Source organism: Eptatretus burgeri, chromosome 5 (assembly GCF_056783735.1).
Source record: "Eptatretus burgeri isolate ZD-2024b chromosome 5, Ebu_testis_v1, whole genome shotgun sequence".
Classification (NCBI taxonomy): domain Eukaryota; kingdom Metazoa; phylum Chordata; class Myxini; order Myxiniformes; family Myxinidae; genus Eptatretus; species Eptatretus burgeri.
The window spans coordinates 83254690-83274074 of record NC_140965.1 but is presented as its reverse complement, the minus strand read 5'-3'; the positions used below and the strand labels follow the sequence as shown (position 1 = coordinate 83274074).

The 19385-nt window shown below is 46.0% G+C and overlaps 1 protein-coding gene and 1 long non-coding RNA gene across 10 annotated transcripts in view; one reads left to right on the top strand and one right to left on the bottom strand.

Moving 5' to 3' along the window:
- The window catches only part of LOC147026852 (uncharacterized), a 50499-nt gene extending 48292 nt beyond the window's left edge, over window positions 1-2207 (bottom strand). For all 3 annotated transcript variants that reach the window (XR_015058533.1, XR_015058535.1, XR_015058534.1), the window contains exons 1-2: window positions 2046-2207; window positions 759-890 (exon numbers count right to left, since the gene is read on the bottom strand). This is a non-coding gene — a long non-coding RNA (uncharacterized LOC147026852). The remainder of the gene's footprint in view (window positions 1-758; window positions 891-2045) is intronic.
- A 48-nt stretch (window positions 2208-2255) lies between these two features.
- The window catches only part of LOC147026850 (uncharacterized), a 94963-nt gene continuing 77833 nt past the window's right edge, over window positions 2256-19385 (top strand). For 3 of the 7 annotated variants that reach the window (XR_015058531.1, XR_015058532.1, XR_015058530.1), the window contains exon 1: window positions 2259-2407. The gene's annotated coding sequence lies outside the window, so the exon portion shown is untranslated. Of the gene's footprint in view, window positions 2408-19385 lie in introns of all 7 variants that reach the window. The other 4 variants (XR_015058528.1, XR_015058529.1, XM_085882701.1 and 1 more) reach the window with 3 other exon arrangements.

The window sequence follows — 19385 nt, the reverse complement described above, 5'->3', positions numbered from 1 at the left end:
CTAACATCATTAAGTATGAACTTATGAATTAACTGGGCTGCAAATTCTTAATAATCAAGGACGTGGACGGCTGGCACAGCGTGTTACTGTTACTCGTTATTATTACACTAGTACGTGCCCATACGTGTGTGCCCGTACGTGCGAAAAAAAAAAAAAAAAACTTTCAAACAACCACACAGGCTGTTCCTTCACTCTCGTAAATGATGGCTGGATTGGGGCATTGTGTTTATCTATGAATGCGCATAAGAAAGAGAAATTATTAGAATACAGGAAGTCATCACTATCCGGAAGTCTGTATGTTGTAACCCGTAATGGGGAACGTGGCTGAGGATCTCTTCCCCATCGGCCACGCTCACGCAACAACGTGTATTGTCATTGGTTTGGTAAATAAATGGCCATAACTTGGGAAGCACTTGTCCGATTAATATGAAACCTTGAAAAGGCACACACTCTGGTCCCCAGCAATATACCTGGCAAGTTTCAATTAGATCGGACCAGTGGTTGTTGAGAAACAGCGGTCACAGACACACAGGCACACAGGCACGCGCGCACGCACACGCACACGCACACGCACACGCACACGCACACGCACACGCACACGCACACGCACACGCACACGCACACGCACACGCACACGCACACGCACGCGCACGCACACGCACACGCACACGCACACGCACACGCACACGCACACACGCACACACGCACACACGCGCACACACACACACACACACACACACACACACACACACACACACCTGGAATTATAGATAGATGAGGGCTTGTTCCTGCCCACACCTCCATGCCGATCAGGGCATATTTCAAATGTTGTGATACGGCAGTGTCCATATCTGCCTCCGTTGCTGTAGGCTGACTGGTCATGGTACTGTCTGAAAATAATAAGAATTTCCACTTCGTATATATTGGGCTTTATGATCATCAAACAAGACTTGCAATGTGAATTACACTCAAGTCATGCACATTATAAACTGTCATTTAGCAGAATTCATTTCCTCTGACAACTTTATAAAAATTCAGGTTCCAGAAAGGTCTCTTCCCATTCTTTCCACACAAATTGTATGTGGACATCACAGCATTGGACATCACCCTTATTTTAGAAAATAAAAACCATTTAGTATACCAGTGTTCGAAGCAGCTTGTAACAAGTTTTAAGTTCCAATGCCCTTAAAAAGCCTCAATTAATATTATTCTTAATATTATATAAAGTTATTTTCATATCTTTTGATAACCATTTTACCAAAGGAAAACAATTGTGCACCGAAAAACTTGAACAATTCCCCTATAGTGACAAACTACCACAATGAAGGCTTCATTGTTACAAGCGGCAGTTTGTCGACGGCCAAAGGGTTAATATTTTTTATGACAAAACTTTACATTTTTCGGCGAACAATAACTGACAATTGTTTTCCTTTTGCCTTTGGTTAGGCCTAACTCGTTAAAAGAGGACATAAAAAATAATATATTATAAAATATATATATATTAATTGAGGTTTTTTTAAGGGCAGTGGAACTTTAAATTTGTTACATTGCGGAACAATGCGGTAAAACGTCGGACCCGAACGGCCGAAGCATTATCCACACCAGAAAAATATTTTTAAAAGGTTCTGAACCAATTAAACTCGTCCAAAGTAATTTTTACAGAGTTCCCCTTTATTTACCACAGATCGGTGTTTTTTTTTTTTTCACCAAACCCTCTGAAAAATGAATTCATTATTTACCGTCGATTTGTCCACACGATCAGGGCCAAATCAGCGACAGCTAAACGTGATAAACGAACGATGAAATTGGGTGTTGGAGGATTCGATCGTCAGATGCCGTTCCCGAGTCCAAGGCTTGAACCACTCGAGAGGCCCGGAAGGCTCGAACCACTCGAGAGGCCCGGAAGGCCCGGGAGAGTTTCCATTGAATGTAACGATGTAGATTCCATCACACCAGTAACAGGAACACATCATGGATTCTGTGATCTTTAAAACGTCCAGAAACAAAAGCTAAGAAATAAAATCGATTTATAATATTATACTTACCAAAAATGATCACGGCGGCAGATAATTTTAACTAACAAAGCTAAAGTCTTCTGCAGATTAAAGCGGATTGTCTCTGCCACACTCAGAAACAGCTGAAAGTTTACAAGTTCAACCAAGCTCTACAAATGGCGGCTCGTGATGCGGAAATAGGAATTAGCCAATCAGATGTCTCCTCCAGTGAAAGGAAAAACACAACCACACACGTCACGAGGTGGAAAATCGCTCACCCTGTAAACACACGAGGCACAAAAAGCAGTTTTAGATAATCGCGCTGCGGCTGCACCGTCGTGATCTGGTTGTACAACCAAGCGACCGATTCCCGACGTCGTGAATCTTTCTTACTGACGTCGTGTGCCTGCTGGGTAGGCCTATAAATTAATGCTCAACATATTTGTATTTGTTATTGTTGGTGCAAAGCCTTTTTCCTCCCTCTTCCTCCCGCCGTGGTGATGGCGACATTAAGACACTAGGCCTATAAAGTAATGCTCAAAATATTTGTATTTATTGTTGTTGGTGCATAGCCTTCCCCCCCCCCCCTTTTTCCTCCCGCCGTGGAGATGGTGACATTAAGACACTCGGCCTATAAATTAATGCTCAACATATTTGTATTTGTTGTTGGTGCAAAGCCTTTTTTCCCCCTTTTCCTCCCGCCGTCGAGATGGTGACATAATATGATTATAATGCTCAACATAATTTATTTTATTTGTTGTTGTTGGTGCGATCGTGTTTCCACAGTATGTTGCTTTTTTCTGTATAGTTATTATTGTTTTGTTAAGGTGTCAACTGAACTACAGTACTAGACTAATGTTAACCGAGCTAGTTATAGTGTTATGTGCACACTACAGTAGGTCTATCTATTATGTGATGTCATTATAAGTGAAGGCCTGATATGTGTGCAGTACCTTTTTTTTTTTTTTCCTCTTCCGCCGTGGAGATGGTGATATTACATTAAAGACATTATAATGCTATAATTTTACTTGTTGTTTGTGCATAATTGTACTAGCCTATACTTGTAGCCTTTTTCAAAGCACTTTCACTGTGTTGTTTATTGTATAGGTGAGCATTTGCTTGCTATATATAGGGGTGTTGAAAAATAAAGTGCCCCATTTGGAAAAATGAATGCCCCCCTGCTGATTATAGCCTGTAGCCGGCACTGCCCATTTGGTCTTCCATTTGATTTGCATTGAATTAATTTTAATCAATTAAATTCAAACATGCTAAATTCAATTGAATAATAATATAAACATCATGGGTCAGGGTCAGGTGTCCTATCAAAACGGGACAGCTTGGTACCCGGTCATCACTGCCAGCAGTTAAAAGTAGCAGTTCTCGTTATGTTTCTTATTAATTATGTAACACACCTGTACACAAGCACCACACAAAATACACCACACAAAACAACTCTTGGTGAGGGTCTGCAATCTCTGCTCTTTTTCTTGTTTTGTATTGTGGAATTCTTGTGTTTGGATCGACTCTATGACACTGTCTTTGTGTAGAAACATGATTTCACCAAAATTAATGTCTCTAAAATGAGCATCAACTGGGGCATTGAAAAATTGTTTCACATGGTTGAAACTTCTATGGTTAAAAAAAAGACTTTAAACCTTGTTCTTCAGTTGACCTGAAAATAAAAAGAGGGTCAGATTAGTAAAATTATGACAGCTGTTTAAATAGTTGCACATCATTTTGGACCACCTGATAAAGAAGATCCTCCATAAGCCTTAAATCACTGTAAAAACAAAAATTTGTGCTGTGCTTTGCAACATCATAGTCTAGGATGTGAGAGCATAATTGACAAATATCAGTCACACAGTTGACTTGATTAATGTCAAAGTTGACAAAGTGTCCACCAAACCTGGGTCATGGGGCGCAATACCAATGAATTCAAAATACATTTAATAACACGGGGAATTTATATAATTACAACTATCCTTGTCCTTTTGTCTCCTGGTACACAACAAGTCAAGAAGGGATATGGCAGGTTTCCCGAAACATTTCGACTCAAACTGAGAGTTCCCAACGAGCCAAGATGATTATGGACCGACTGGCTAGACTACCTAGACACCTTACGAGCTGTCTCCACAGTTAGCCAGACATGGTCTTGAGTCATTGATTACCTGGGTAATTGTTTAGGCAGTGTTGGAATACCGGTGAGAGAATAGGGTAAAGGTTAAGAATAATACCTCATCTGTTGTTGATAACCTAACAGTAAAATTATGTGAAAGTGGTAGTAATCACAATTGAAGTAGCAGCAAGTAACAACGATGACTAACAAAGATGATACATCAAAGGAGGAAGGATTCATTATATGGATAAGGCACAGAGCCAGATGGAAGATTATATGACACTTGCACAGTTACAAAGTTGTAGAATAGGCCACTCAAGGCTCACAGTGGTGAACTCAGCCACTCTTGTTTTTCGGCACCCAGGACTGGAGAAAACGAAAGCCCCTCTCTCTGTCACTGGATCCATCAGGAGTCACAAGACTCACAATACCATAGGGAGAGGTTTTCATAGATGGTTCGGCATCCCAAAGCACAAGGCCGCAAGCAAATGCAAAACACATACAAGGCCGCAAGCAGATGTACAACACCGACAAGGCCGTAGGCAGATGCACAACACCTACAAGGCTGCAATCAGATGCACAACACCTACAAGGCTGCAAGCAGATGTACAACATCCACAATGCCGCAAGCAGATACACAACACCGACAAGGCCATTGGCAGATGCACAACACCGACAAGGCCATTGGCAGATGCACAACACCGACAAGGCCATTGGCAGATGCACAACACCGACAAGGCCATTGGCAGATGCACAACACCGACAAGGCCATAGGGAAACGCCCACCACCACTTGTGTGGAAAACGAGATTGACCATGTGCTCGTTGATGGTCGATGGAGGATGATCCAGAACTGCAGGGTCTACCGGAGTGCACAATTCTTCAATACAGACCACAGGCTTGTTGTAGCAACTCTGAAGTTGCAGATTAAATCTGGGAGAATGATACCATCCCAGCCCAGGCTGGATGTTGGCCAGCTCAAGACTGAAAGGGTAGCTGAAGAGTTTGTGAACAGGCTGAGTGGGAATTTGGGGGGTCTGGGTGTTTTGGTGAATCGTGAAGAGTTGTGGAGTGCCTTCAAGACTACCATCCTTGATGTTGCCGGTGGATGTCTTGGAACCCACTGTCAGGCGAAGAAGAACTTTGTTTCCCAAGGAACACTGGATACTGTAGTGGAATTTAGTTCTCAGATCGAATAAACTCCTCAAGTTCTGGAATTCAGAACATTTATTGCAAGGCCAAGCAAAAGCAAATACAGACAAAAGTACTGCAGCAATAAACTTGAATTATCCTTGTCCCAATAAAAACTTAAAAAAAAAACCCCAAACAGCCACACATAATCCATATTTATACATTGTGAAGTGATATGTTGGCAAAAAATTTCGTCAGAAACGTACATGTAAATTTCTTTCAACATCTTGTTTTGTGTAAGTTGTTTTTCTCAAACCTCATGATGATTTTGCAAATTTTTCATTGTTATACAGGGATTAAACAAAACATCTCGAAAGAGGTTTTTGCTTGTACAATAAACACTAAACCTTTTTTGCAGCTTATTGGAGACATTCATTTTATAAAGCATTTACAATTACACAGACGAATCTCAAATGGAAAGAAAAGATTGAGACTTGTGGTTTGGGTGATCTCATGTAATGCACGAGGCTGAGCACGAGATGTCACCATTGCAGAACACAACTGCAAGGCTCACAATTTCACAGTCATGAATCAATCAACACATTATAATAAAAACCATTATTATAATGACACATTGTCCATTCAATAATCAAATAATTAAAAGCTTAATGAGAATATTTACAGTTTAATTGATACATGTACGTGATAGTGGGGCAACTTAGCATAACAATTGTGCATTTTGTGAGGAAAGCACCAAATTTGGCACACTAGTAGCCTAAGATATTATGAACAAATTTGGATCTTGGGCCATCTCAAATTCAGCCGCTGATGGCTGTGGCAGCCATTTTCCACTGCCATCAAAATTTGAGATGGCCCAATATCCAAATCTGTTCATAATATGATAGGCTACTAGTGTGCCAAATTTGGTGCTTTCCTCACAAAATGCACAATTTTTATGCTATATTTAGCTAAGTTGCCCCACTATGAATGTAAATTGTGAATCTAAATTCCTGTAATGAATTCGAATCAACTTTAAAGGAATATATTTCTTATAATTATTATTGTTGCAACTGCAAAGTGTATAATCAACTGTCTATAAACTTAAAGTGTATATTATTTGCCTTGATAAAGCTCGGTTTAAATATTATAGTAATTCACATTCTGGTGATTTGACTATTGTGAAAGATAAGATGAGTTGACAAGCTCAGCTTAACTGAACAGCTGAAAGAGTTTTGCAACTCTTTTACTCTGGCTCTGAGTGTCAGCAAGTTGTTTTATTTTTTCAAAGAAACATTTCAGCTTCCAAGTTCAATAAACTCTCAAAATTGTGTACATTTAATGTGCTACCATAAACAGGAATCCAAAAGTTGGATTTCACTTTTACAACATCATTGACCAGAGTTGCAGGGCTAGGCTTAATGGCAGAGCTGAGCTGTTTTGGGAGTTAAGGTGTAAAACTATACGTGCACTGAGGGCAGACAAAGTGGCCCATGAGTGAGGAATCTGAGAAGGGGTAGAGCATCACCTGTGGTCAAGTGATTGTTCTGTTCTGTTGATGCAAGCATTATTCTGTTCATGTGCTTGATCAATAGTGATGGCTGAGAATACCCGTTTGGTCTTCTGCACCGTAAAGTGACCAGCACTAAATTCTCTGTAAACGTCTGGGTGTTGCTTTGACAGTTGAGCCATATCTCTCAGATGCACTGGTATCCAGCGTGCACAGGTTGTGTGATGTAGTGCATAGAACCATGGAGTCAGTTCTGTCAGTGCATCCAGATACTTAGTAAAATTAGCTTCTCATATGGAGTGCACATAGATTAGAATGAAAATTCCTAGTGCCATTGTTGTTGCCCAGTACTGAAACTGTGGGCATTTCTGTTGTCTGTCATTACACCAGGCATCAAAGTCCACTGGGGGTCTCTCCATCTTCTGTATTGGCAACACCGTAGTGGTTATAGGCTCGATGTTGCAGAATGTATAAGGCAGCAGCTGTGATTTGGTGTGCCCTTCTTGTACATGTAACGTGTGCTGCCTGGAGGAAGGAGTCTGCTGTTCCTGCTGTAGTAATCTCTGCTTGTACCAGTGCTTGTACCCATCCACTTCCACGTAGCCAGTCACCCACAGTCTTCAGAGATTCCATCTCGATGTGGAGACCACCAAACATCACCACAAATTGATCTTCTCCATATTTCTCAGACCACTTCCACTGGATTTTTTGGCGAGAGTACATAGCGGCTGGTCAAATGTCAGCACTGGAGTTTAGCCTGTGTTCAGATGTTCGACAGCATTCTTCACTACATCCATTGAGTGTTTAATCATAGCCACAGTGTGGGCACACTCCTGGAAAAGGGGGAGTAAGGCAGTGGGTGTGACGATTCGATCACCAGGGGTTTGATGGCTTGCATGGTATGCAGCCCATGATATGTTCTCAAAGTCCTTCTCTTCATCATCATCAAGGACATGTCTCGTGTTTTCCAACTACCTGTACTGTTGTTCGGTATGGGTCTTGAAATTACTCCTTCGCAGGGAGGTGACATGGGTAGCTGGAACAGTAGATTCCTTGATGCTGGATGTAACAGACGGTACATCAGCATAGAAATGTGGTTGATCACCAACCGTCTTAGAGCCAACATTGCCTCCAATTATGACAATACCACGGTCTACTCCAGCATCTGCGCAAGTGGGATGTTGCAGCAATGACATTCCTGTTCCATGGAATGAGTCTTTGGCTGTGGTTGCACTCGGACTGTGGTCAATATTGTCCACAGCAGTAGTTGTGAATATGTTGCCACGCATGGTGGTTGGATAAACCGCTCCATGAGAAAGCATTGGCAGACATTGTTCCCCATCTTAGCAGAGAGGCACATCACGTGGTCATATGAGATGCTGAGGCCGAGATTGAATAGCCTGTCTACCAGTTCTTTTTTACGAGTTTTTGCATGCAGCATTAGCCCAAGGTATGTTGGAAGAGGTGTTTCCTGGGAGGTATCATGTCTGACTGATGGAGTAGTGTTTTTCTGGGTTCGCCTGTGCTTGACACAGTTATATTTCAGAATCTGGGCAATAGCCAGTGTTGCTGTTGTCGAAGACACCAGGCTTTGGTCCTTGATGCTGGGGCCCTCCAGCACCATGCTTACGAAGGCAAGCAAAAGTTTTGTCACAGAGTTCTCCTGGCACCTTTAATCAAATGCCCCATTGAAAGGCACTGAGTCTTTGAACATGTGTTGACGTACAATGTGTGCAGCACGTGCAAGGTTAACAGCGTCACTATCAATGCCCCCATCACAGGCTTTGCGAAATGCAGCACCGATATCTTCATCAAATACCAGCACAACATCTCTCCCCTTACTCTGAGCACGTACGTCTGGGAACTGGGCCAAGAGTCTTTGCTTCAGTCGTGTGGTATTTACTCTTTTGTCGTGTGCAAATCCCAACTGTTCCATTCTTGACATGTAGAGATGTGCCAGATCAGCAAGCTTAAAGACTGGTGCATTTCCTGATTCCAGGCGAGTTTCTTCAATGTACATCACAAGTTCACCAAAGGCGATTCCGGAAATTACACGTTCGCTATCTGTCCCTTGCTGTGCATCTGTCTTGACCTTTCTTGCGTGATTGTATAGGGCCAGCAAATACTTTGTATGGTATTTGGCCTCCAATGCCACCATGTCACCCATACTGAGCCTGGCCAATAGCTCAGTATCCTCAACAACTGCTGCACTTGCCCGTACATTGCGGTCAATCTGAAATGTTGAAGCCTCATGAAGGCCATCATTACCAGCCAAATGTCCACAGAAGAAGCATGAAGGCTCACTTGCAATTGTTTCTGTGTTAGCAGGACGCGATCTAGTCCGTTTGCATTTAGTATCACCACTTCCACTCGATGTAGCTGCTTCACTTGGCATCGTTCTTTTCTCTGCTCTTCGCAGCATTGTTGTAGCGGAGCATGCATGTGTGATGGCACTTAGCCTCGTTGGCAACCAGAGCAGCTTCAATACCAGAACCACCATCTATTCTGTCTGACTGCAATATTCTTGGTAACTGTCTTAGTTCATTGAATTTGACAAGGTTATCAGCAAGTGACTTGTACCCTCTTCCAATGTCTAACCATTTCAACAGTGCCGGGCATCGAAGCGACTCCATTGTTTGCTCCTGGCCTAAAACACAAAGTTCCCAGTTTGTATCAGCTGGCTGTTGATGTGCAGGAGATGCACAGATGTGTCCACAAGTTTGAACCGTTTTGACATGATTAATTAAGTGTCCCAGTCGCTATTATGTGCTATCGGGTCACCTATTACTGCAACCGCCACCTCTGTATCACAATATCCACCATCCACCACCACCACCACCATACTCTGCAAAGACATGTAACACATTATTAGGTTGATTGTGGTCGCTATTAAATTCATTTGTAATGTGATTGAGCTAGCACTGAAATTTTCAATAAATCGCCACCATTTTCGTAAAATGGCGGCCATATATATTTTATGTAACCCTCTGTTTGATATTCTGGTGCAATAGTATTACCAACTTACACCTTTAAAACGACTTTTAGAATCATAAAGTGACATCGAGAGTAGCATATCTATATTGTGAATGCCATATGGCCACCATTTTGGAAAATGGCTGCCCTGCCCGACAGGTAAAATTTCAAGTGCCTCCATATCTGAAATTGTTTTGTATATAATATTCCATGCTTGTGCCAATTTTGGTGCTTTTATCAAAAAATGAACAATTGGTTTGATATGTTGAGCTAATCCGCTGGACTACTGTACAGCTTCGCTCCGGATGTGTCTGGGCAGCGTTTGTCTTTGGACACATCCGAGCTTTGTTTATTTCCAGCGGGGATTTGTCTCCGGATGTTTCAGGGCGGTGTTTGTCTCCGGACACGTCTGGGTGCTGTTTGTCTCTGGACACGTTGGGGTGGTGTTAGTCTCCAGATGAGTCGGAACGGTGTTTGTCTCCGTCTGGACGGAGTTTGTCTCTGGACCTGTCTAGGCATTGTTTGTCTATGGACGTGTCTGGATGGAGTTTGCCTCCAGATGTGTCTGGACATTATTTATCTCCAAATGTATTCGGGTATTGTTTGCCTCCGGACATGTCCTGGCATTGTTTGTCTCTGGGTGTGTCCAGACATAGTTTGTCTCCAGACAGTGTTTGCATATCTCCGCAGTGTTTCTTTGTCTCCGAACCCATCCGGGCAGTGTTTGTTTCCAGACGTATCCTGGCGATGTTCGTCTCTGGGCGTGTCTGGATGGGAGTTTGTCTCCGGATGTGTCAGAGCAGTGCTTGTCTCCTGACAGCTTAGTTCTGGACATGCCCGGGCAATATTTGTCTCCGAACATTTCCGGGCGGTGTTTACGTCTGGATGGGAGTTTGTCTCCGGATGTGTCCTGAAAGGAGTTTATCTCCAGACGTGTCCGGGCAGTGTTTATGTCCGGACGGGAGTTTGTCTCTGAACCTGTCCGGGAATTGTTTGTCTATGGACGTGTCCAGACGCAGTTTGCCTCCAGATGTGTTCAGACATTGTTTGCCTCAGGACATGTCTGGGCATTGTTTGTCTCTGGGCATGTCCAGACATAGTTTGTCTCCAGACATGTCTGAGCATTATTTATCTCCAGACAGTGTTTGCATATCTACGCACAGCGTTTCTTTGTCTCCGAACCCATTCGGGCGGTGTTTTTCTCCAGATATGTCTGGTTTGTCTCCAGACGTGTCCTGGCGGTGATTGTCTTGGAACGTGTCCAGGCGATGTTTGTCTCTGGATGTGTCCGAGCAGTACTTGTCTCCTGACAGCTTAGTTCTGGACATGCCCGGGCAGTGTTTGTCGCCGAACATTTCCGGGCCGTGTTTACGTCTGGATGGGAGTTTGTCTCCGGATGTGTCCTGAAAGGAGTTTATCTCCAAACGTGTCCAGGCGGTGTTTATGTCCGGACTGGAGTTTGTCTCCAGACAACTTGGCTCCGGACGAGTCCACGCGGTGTTTGTCTCCGAACTGGTCCTGGTCGTGTTTACGTCTGTGCGGTGTTTGTCTCCGATGGCGTCGAGCCGGTGTTTGGCTTTGGACATGTCTGGACATTGGTTATATCCAGATGGGAGTGTGTCTCCAGACGTGTCCGGGCGGTGTTTGTCTCTGGACGGTTCCAGGTGGTGTTTGTCTCCTGGGGAGTATTTATTGTACGACCGGTAGAAAATTGATTTCAGACATTATTTTTTCCTCATCTTCACTGTCTTTCCATACAGATGGATTTGATGAGACAGTATGAATCATAATTAATGCTCCACCACATGTCTGCCTTCCCTTCCTTTCACTTCTCCCTGCCTTCCCTTACCCCCATCCCCTTGCTCCCCCTACCTCCTCTCTCTCTTTCCTCCTCCACCTCCTCACTGCCGCCTCCACCACTCTCTCCCCCATCCCTCTCTTTCTCCCCCACTCTTCCCCCCCCCACTCCCATAGTATTCCCGTCAGCAAAATGACAGGTGGTATTTGCTCAAAAAAAAAAATTATATATAAATAGATACAGTGTATACACTGATGAGTCAAAACATTATGACCACTGGCAGGTGAAGTGAATAACATTAATTATCTTGTTACAATGGCACCTGTCAAGGGGTGGGATAAATTAGGCAGCAAGTGAACAGTCAGTTCTTGAAGTTGATGTGTTGGATGCAGGAGAAATGGGTAGGAGTAAAGACCTGAGTGACTTTGACAAGGGCCACATAGTTATGACCAGACAACTGGGTCAGAGCATCTCTGAAACGGCAAGGCTTATGGGGTGCTCCTGGTCAGCAGTGGTGAGTACCTACCGACAGTGGTCCGAGGAGGGACAAACCACACACCGGTGGCAGGGTGCTGTGAGCCCAAGGCTCATCAATGCGCGAGGGCGACGAAGGCTATCCCATCTGGTTTGAACCGACAGAAGATCTATTGTGGCACAAGTCACAGAAAATGTTAATGGTAGTCACGGGAGGAATGTGTCACAATCCACAGTACATCGCACACTGCTGCTTATGGGGCTGCGCAGCCGCAGACCGGTCAGAGTGCCCATGATGACACCTGTCCACCATCGAAAGCACCTGCAATTGGCACGCGAGCATCAGAACTGGACCTTAGAGCAGTGGAAGAAGGTCACCTGGTCCGCTGAGTCCCGTTTTCTTTGAGATCACATGGAAGGCCGTGTACGTGTGCACCGTTTACCTGGGGAAGTGATGGCACCAGGATGCACTGTGGGAAGCCGACAAGCTGATGGAGGGAGTGTGATGCTCTGGGAAATGTTTTGCTGGGAAACCCTGGGTCCGGCCATTCATGTGGATGTCAATTTCTCACATGTCACCTACCTAAACATCGTTGCAGACCAGGTATACCTCTTCATGGCAATGGTATTCCCTGATGGCAGTGGCCTCTTTCAGCAGGATATTGCGCCCTGCCACACTGCACACATTGTTCGGGAATGGTTCGAGGAACATGATGAAGTGTTCACGTGTTGCCCTGGCCTCGGAATTCAACAGATCTCAATCTTATTGAGCATCTGTGGGATGTGCTGGACCAACAAGTCCAATCCATGGCGGCTCCACATCACAACTTACAGGACGTGAAGGATCTGCTGCTAATGTTTTGGTGCCACAGGACACCTTCAGGGGTCTTGTAGAGTCCATGCCTCGGCGGGTCAGCACTGTTTTGGCGGCACACGGTGGATCAACAGAATATTAGGCAGGTGGTCATGTTTTAGCCCATAGATATATATGTATGTATGTATGTATGTATATATATATATATATATATATATATATATATATATATATATATATATATATATATATATATATATATATATATATATATATATATATATATATAAAAATATATATTTCAAGCAATGTGTGTGTGTGTGTGTGTGTGTGTGTGTGTGTGTGTGTGTGTGTGTGTGTCTGTGACTGCTGTTTCTCGACAACCACTGGTCCGATCTAATTGAAACTTGCCAGGTATATTGCTGGGGCCCTGTGGATGTGCCTTTTCAAGGTGTGATATTAATCGGACAAGTGCTTCCCAAGTTATGGCCATTTATTTACCAACCAATGAAAGGACACGTTGCTGTGTAGGCGTGGCTGCGTAGGCCGGTGCGTGGCTGGCCGACGATGACGTCATGGGTCGTGCCGGTTACACTGGGGATCGGTGCCTTAGTTTCTGTGGCGAAGGAGTGGCAATGGTCAATGGCAGCGAATGTCATGGCAAGCAAAGACAGGGAGGTAAACTTGATTTTCATTTTGATTTTAATTAACTCTGTGTGTATAAGTATCACAGCAGTTGTTACTTCAATGCAAGCGATAATTCGTGTAATGCATGTGAACATTCCGTACGGGCATGCACCACTTCCGGATAGTGATGACTTAGTGTATTCTAATAATTTCTCGATTTCTTATGCGCATTTATAGATAAACACAATGCCCCAATCCAGTCGTCGTTTACGTGAGCGAAGGAACGGCCTGTGAGTTGTTTAAAAATTTTCTTTTTTCTTTTTTTTTGGGAGGGGGGGGGGGGTTGCACATACATCCACGCACGTACGGGCACGCGAGAGCGAAGGTACGGCCTGTGTGGTTGTTTCTGGCTCGTGGTTTGAAAGTTTTTTTTTTTGGTTTGCACGTACGGCCACGCATATACGGGCATGCATGTACGGCCAGGCACGTATGGGCACACGAGAGCGAAGGAACGGCCTGTGCGGTTGTTGTTTCTGGCTCGCGGTTTGAAAGGTTTTTTTTTTCAATTTTGCACGTACAGGCACGCACTTGTATATATTGTTACGTTTGAGGGGGGGGTATGCATTCAAAGGGTAATTAGGATGTTTAATTAGGTATGCCATGCTGTTCGAGTTTACCAGGATCTCGATGTAATAAGTAGCAATTCAGTGGTGATAAGTTGTCTAGTTAATGTTCATTTCTTCAAGGGGGAAAATGATAATTGTCACGTAATTAGATAGGGACACGGGATAGGGTAAGTGTGTCTGCGTAAACCCCTTTTGGTATTCTCTGGAGACTGGCCGTGACGTCACAGGACAGTGCAGCGGATGGCTCCGCCCCGTGATCACGATTGGCAGAAGGCGACGGCGGTGGGCCAATAAACGGCTCGATTGGAAGTGACGAAGACAGGAGGATAAAAAGGTTCTGTTCGGGGTCGAAAAGGAAGAGGAAGAAGATCGGGACAAAACGATCGTGTTTTTTTGGTGTGGAGGCTGTTGCGCGGAGAGCGTCCTTGTTGTTGTGCTGATTCGATCGTGTTCTTCATCGTGTCTTGGAGCCTTGCTGAGCCTCGTGCCTCACCTTGGTTGGCTCTGGGGTTCTGCTGACTCGGAGTACGGGGTCGAACGGCGGGCGGACCTGCCTCCCTCTCCTGCTCGCAACTTGGCGTCAGAACTGGTTCCCTGGCGGCTGTGAGCGGACTTGGGCCAAGACCAGGAGGTCGACAGCACCACGGTTTCTCCTGCCCCCCTGACGAGAGCAAGACCAGCTCGTCCGCCGCCGATCCAGGGACAGTTGCGTCCACACCACGGTCCAGCCTGACCACCAGAAATAGCTACGGTGTGTGTGTGTGTGTGTGTGTGTGTGTGTGTGTGTGTGTGTGTGTGTGTGTGTGTGTGTGTGCGTGCGTGCGTGCGTGCGTGCGTGCGTGCGTGCGTGCGTGCTTGGCGCCTTAGAGGGTTTGAGATCTGTATATTCATTGGAATTGTCTGTGTTTTTCCCCACGCCCGATCCCACACCATCCCGTCGAATCACCCCGGATCCCTCTTCTTGCCGAGTCTTGTTATTTCTGGTCAATAATAAAAACAAAATAAACATCATCAACTCAGTGAAAAGTGACTCGTGCCACCTTCCTCGTCCCGTTTGCGGTAGAGCGATTAGAACCGCCATGTTTGGGTTATAAATAAATAAACCGCCTCCATCGTTTCGGCTCATTCTACGTTGGCGGGACTGTTCAAGTCCCGTGGACGTCACATTGGTGTCAGGGTGTTGGATGTTCGAACCCCTCTAAATTATATTTGGTATCGGGAGAATATACCAAGATTAAAATCTCGCCACGAATTGGAATATAAAACTACTACAGAAAAGCGCGCGAGCGCGGGGAAATTTTGGCGGTATTTTTCAAATTTAAATTAATTGGCGGCAAACGGGACTTCTGCACCATGGCGGATGTGCAGATTTTTGAGGAGGAAGGCCACGTGTCTGGCAGCGAGTCGGGGGAAGAAGGGAGAGACGGGGGTAGGGTTGGAACCTCCCCCATTCCGAGCGTGGACCGTGCTTCATCGCCCGTAACGGGGCCGGCAGCGCCGGAAACCGGCGCGATGTCGATCCAGACAATGTTGGAAAGTTTAATAGGGGACATGACGGTACAAATGACAAATCAATTCGTGACACAGAGGGCAGAAATGACGGCACAAATGGAAAATCAATTCGTGACACAGAGGGCAGAAATGACGGCACAGAGGCAGAAATGGCAAATCAATTCGTGACGCAGAGGGCAGAAATGACAGATCAATTGGGGGTAATGGGGGTACAGTTGGGTGCATGGATTGATTTAATGAGGGATGAATTGGGGGAAAAGATGGAGAAAATGAAAACTGAGATGCAGGAGTGTGTGGATGTTAAATTGGGGGAAATACAAAGTAAATTCGAGGATAGATTGGAGGAAACAAAGGTAGAAATTACATTGGAGGGGGAAAATATACGGAAAAAATTGGTAGATAAAATTGATGCAAACGAACATTCGGGTTGATAAAGTGGATGAAAGCCTGGAACGTCATCGTGCCTGTGTGGATGCTCGTATGCAGCTGCAAGTTGAAGAGTGGGGAGAGCTGAGGAAGCAAGGGATGAATTTGGCGGAGGAGGTAAAAGGATTGGAGGCTCGTTTGGACGAACAAGATAAAATTATGAGCCAAGATGAAGACTTGGATAAAGGCCTGGTAGAGCCGTCTTTTGTAAGTAGAGTGTCCGGGTTGGTTGAGGAGCAGCTACAAACTCGCGACGGAGCCTTGGAGGAGGTTGTGCGGGCCCAGAAGATCCTGCGGGAAGAGGTGAATCGGTCCATTCAACGTTTGGAACAGGAGGCAAAATTGACCCATGAGACCCTCACCACAAAACATTTTTGGCCACAGTGGGCTCCGAAATTGGATACGCAGCCACAAGGGTATTTGATCCCTGGGCTGGATTCGGACAAGGGAGAAACTGAGAAGCGGGCCACCATAAAAGTGATCCCCCTGGTAAATTTCGACGGGTCAGGGAGCGTTGAAGCTTTTCTCACGCAATTTGAGTGCATTTCCCGACTAAACGGGTGGAATGAGCGGGAACGTACAGGGAATTTGGTGGCAACGTTGCGGGGACCAGCCGCAGATGTGTTAAACGTGATCGCGGAGGGGATGTTGACCAGCTCCCACATTTGCGAGGCGTTGAGCCGTCGGTTTGGGTTCGCGGCAAACTGTGATCTGGTGCGGGCTCAGCTCCAGCACCGCAGATTAAAGCCGGGTGAGACAGTGCAGGAGCTGGCACAGGACATTTACCAATCAGTCAGGATCGCGTATCGGGACCTTACAGTGGAGGCATGGGACAGACTGGCACTAGAGAAATTTTTAGCTGCTCTTCCTGACCCTGAGGTCCGAGCGCTAGTGGAGTTACAGGATCCACCGAGCGGCCGAGTGCGCGGCCAGGCTGGCCTCGTGGAGTCAGCCGGGTCGGGTTCCAGAGAGGCCATCGGTGACGATCCGACAGGCGGAGATCCAGGATCAGGGAGGGGGGCTGGGAGAAATTGGCATTACCCAAATGTTTCAGGAAATTTGCCAGAAACTGTCAAGTTTGATAAGGGGTAATTCGGTAGTTGATGCGCCAAAGCGGCGGCGTCCAGCCCAGCCAAAAGAGCAATTCGATTATGGCCGAGGGGGTCCGGAACCGGAAGAGACATTTCACCGATACTCACGGGGGCCTTTTATGGGGAGTTGTTTCCGGTGCGGGCGACGAGGACACATGCAACGATATTGCCGTTACCCGGCGATGGAGGGACCCTCCAATAGACTTTTAGACTCGGAGAGGGTGAATCTTCCTGCTGAACCGCCAGGTCTATCCGAGATGCCCTTTCATAGGTCGGGTCCGGAGATCACTGTCGGGGGTCGGGGAGACTAGATTGGGCTGATCATATACGGCCATGCTCGGCTGCTGAGATTGTGGCGAAGTGCCCTCCTTTGGTGGAAAAAAATGAATTGTGGGAAAATTGGCATGGGTTTGTAAGTTCTGCTGGGTTTTAGAGTGACAATCGGGACAGTGGGTAATTGGTAACAAAGCGGGCACAAGTGGCTGTCCAATGGCTGGTGCGTGGATCGGGTGAGAAGTGCTGTGTGAGTTGTTTTAAGTTAAGAAGTGAAATGTATGGTGCACACATTGATTTTTTATTGGACATGGTGTGGTAACAGGGAAGGTCATGGTCGGTGAAATGTTAGAAATGCAGGTGTCACATGTAAGGCCGATGGGGTGGGGGAGTCATGTGGGTTTTGTGGGTGGGGATGATGTGCTTGTCCACACGGATTGCTGAAGCTCACGGTGAGCGGGAATTGCGACCCCCTTCAAGGAGATTCACCCCTGGTGGCTAATGGTGACAGTGTCTGGAGCCAACTGGGAGAGGGTCTGGTTGGGCGACCAAGGCGGGTAGGACCTTGGCGACCCAGGAAGGCCAGAGGAGCCAGTGAGACCCCTTCCAGTGTGTTGTACGGGATGAGAGCTGATGGCTACCAGGGGGGTGGGAATCAAAGGGAGCGGGGCGGAGAAACGTCTGGGTTGGACTAAAGCTTACCTGTGGGCATGGTTGCACCTGAGATGCCCCCATCATCTTGTGGTAACCCACCCCACGGCCACGACGGGATTCAGCCTGCATGATTAAAATGAGGACCATGACCTAGAAATGTGATGATGACCATGGTGTGAGTGTTGTGAAGATGTATGAGTCCCACTCAATCCCGCACAACTTGACATGTGCAGCAAGGGCATGATGTCCGCATAATTTTGGGGCAAGCAAATTTGAAAATTGGCTCCCCAGGTAACGCTGGGTCTATTAGCATCTACTAGGGGGAGGCGGTCAAGTGTAAATATCCTGTGAATAGTGTCGTTAAGGCTTAGAGTAGGAATGTAAAGTATAAGTGTTGTGTTTTTGTGGAACCTTTTGTTTCCCCTCCCCAGATCACTGGAAGAGTGCTGGGCAAGAGCGATGATCCAGAAGATGGAGTGCAACTTCGCTCAGTGCTCTCATGTGATTAAAATAAAATAAAAACGAATGATTGTTTAGGCGAGGATAAGGCCATAAGGGGGTAGTACATTAAGCAGGATAGGTAAGTTAGCTGCGACTCGCTGCCCATTGCCCCTCCTACTTTATTTTGTTAGGTCAATTAGGTGTGAGTCAGTAAGTGTTAAGGCTGGTACGGTAGCGCCTGTGATATACTTTGCAGGAGCTGCGGTACCAGAGGAGGGGGCAGTGTTACGTTTGAGGGGGGGTATGCATTCAAAGGGTAATTAGGATGTTTAATTAGGTATGCCATGCTGTTCGAGTTTACCAGGATCTCGATGTAATAAGTAGCAATTCAGTGGTGATAAGTTGTCTAGTAAATGTTCATTTCTTCAAGGGGGGAAATGATAATTGTCACGTAATTAGATAGGGACACGGGATAGGGTAAGTGTGTCTGCGTAAACCCCTTTTGGTATTCTCTGGAGACTGGCCGTGACGTCACAGAACAGTGCAGCGGATGGCTCCGCCCCGTGATCACGATTGGCAGAGGGCGACGGCGGTGGGCCAATAAATGGCTCGATTGGAAGTGACGAGGACAGGAGGATAAAAAGGTTCTGTTCGGGGTTGAAAAGGAAGAGGAAGAAGATCGGGACAAAACGATCGTGTTTTTTTGGTGTGGAAGCTGTTGCGCGGAGAGCGTCCTTGTTGTTGTGCTGATTCGATCGTGTTCTTCATCGTGTCTTGGAGCCTTGCTGAGCCTCGTGCCTCACCCTGGTTGGATCTGGGGTTCTGCTGACTCGGAGTACGGGGTCGAACGGCGGGCGGACCTGCCTCCCTCTCCTGCTCACAACTTGGCGCCAGAACTGGTTCCCTGGCGGCTGTGAGCGGACTTGGGC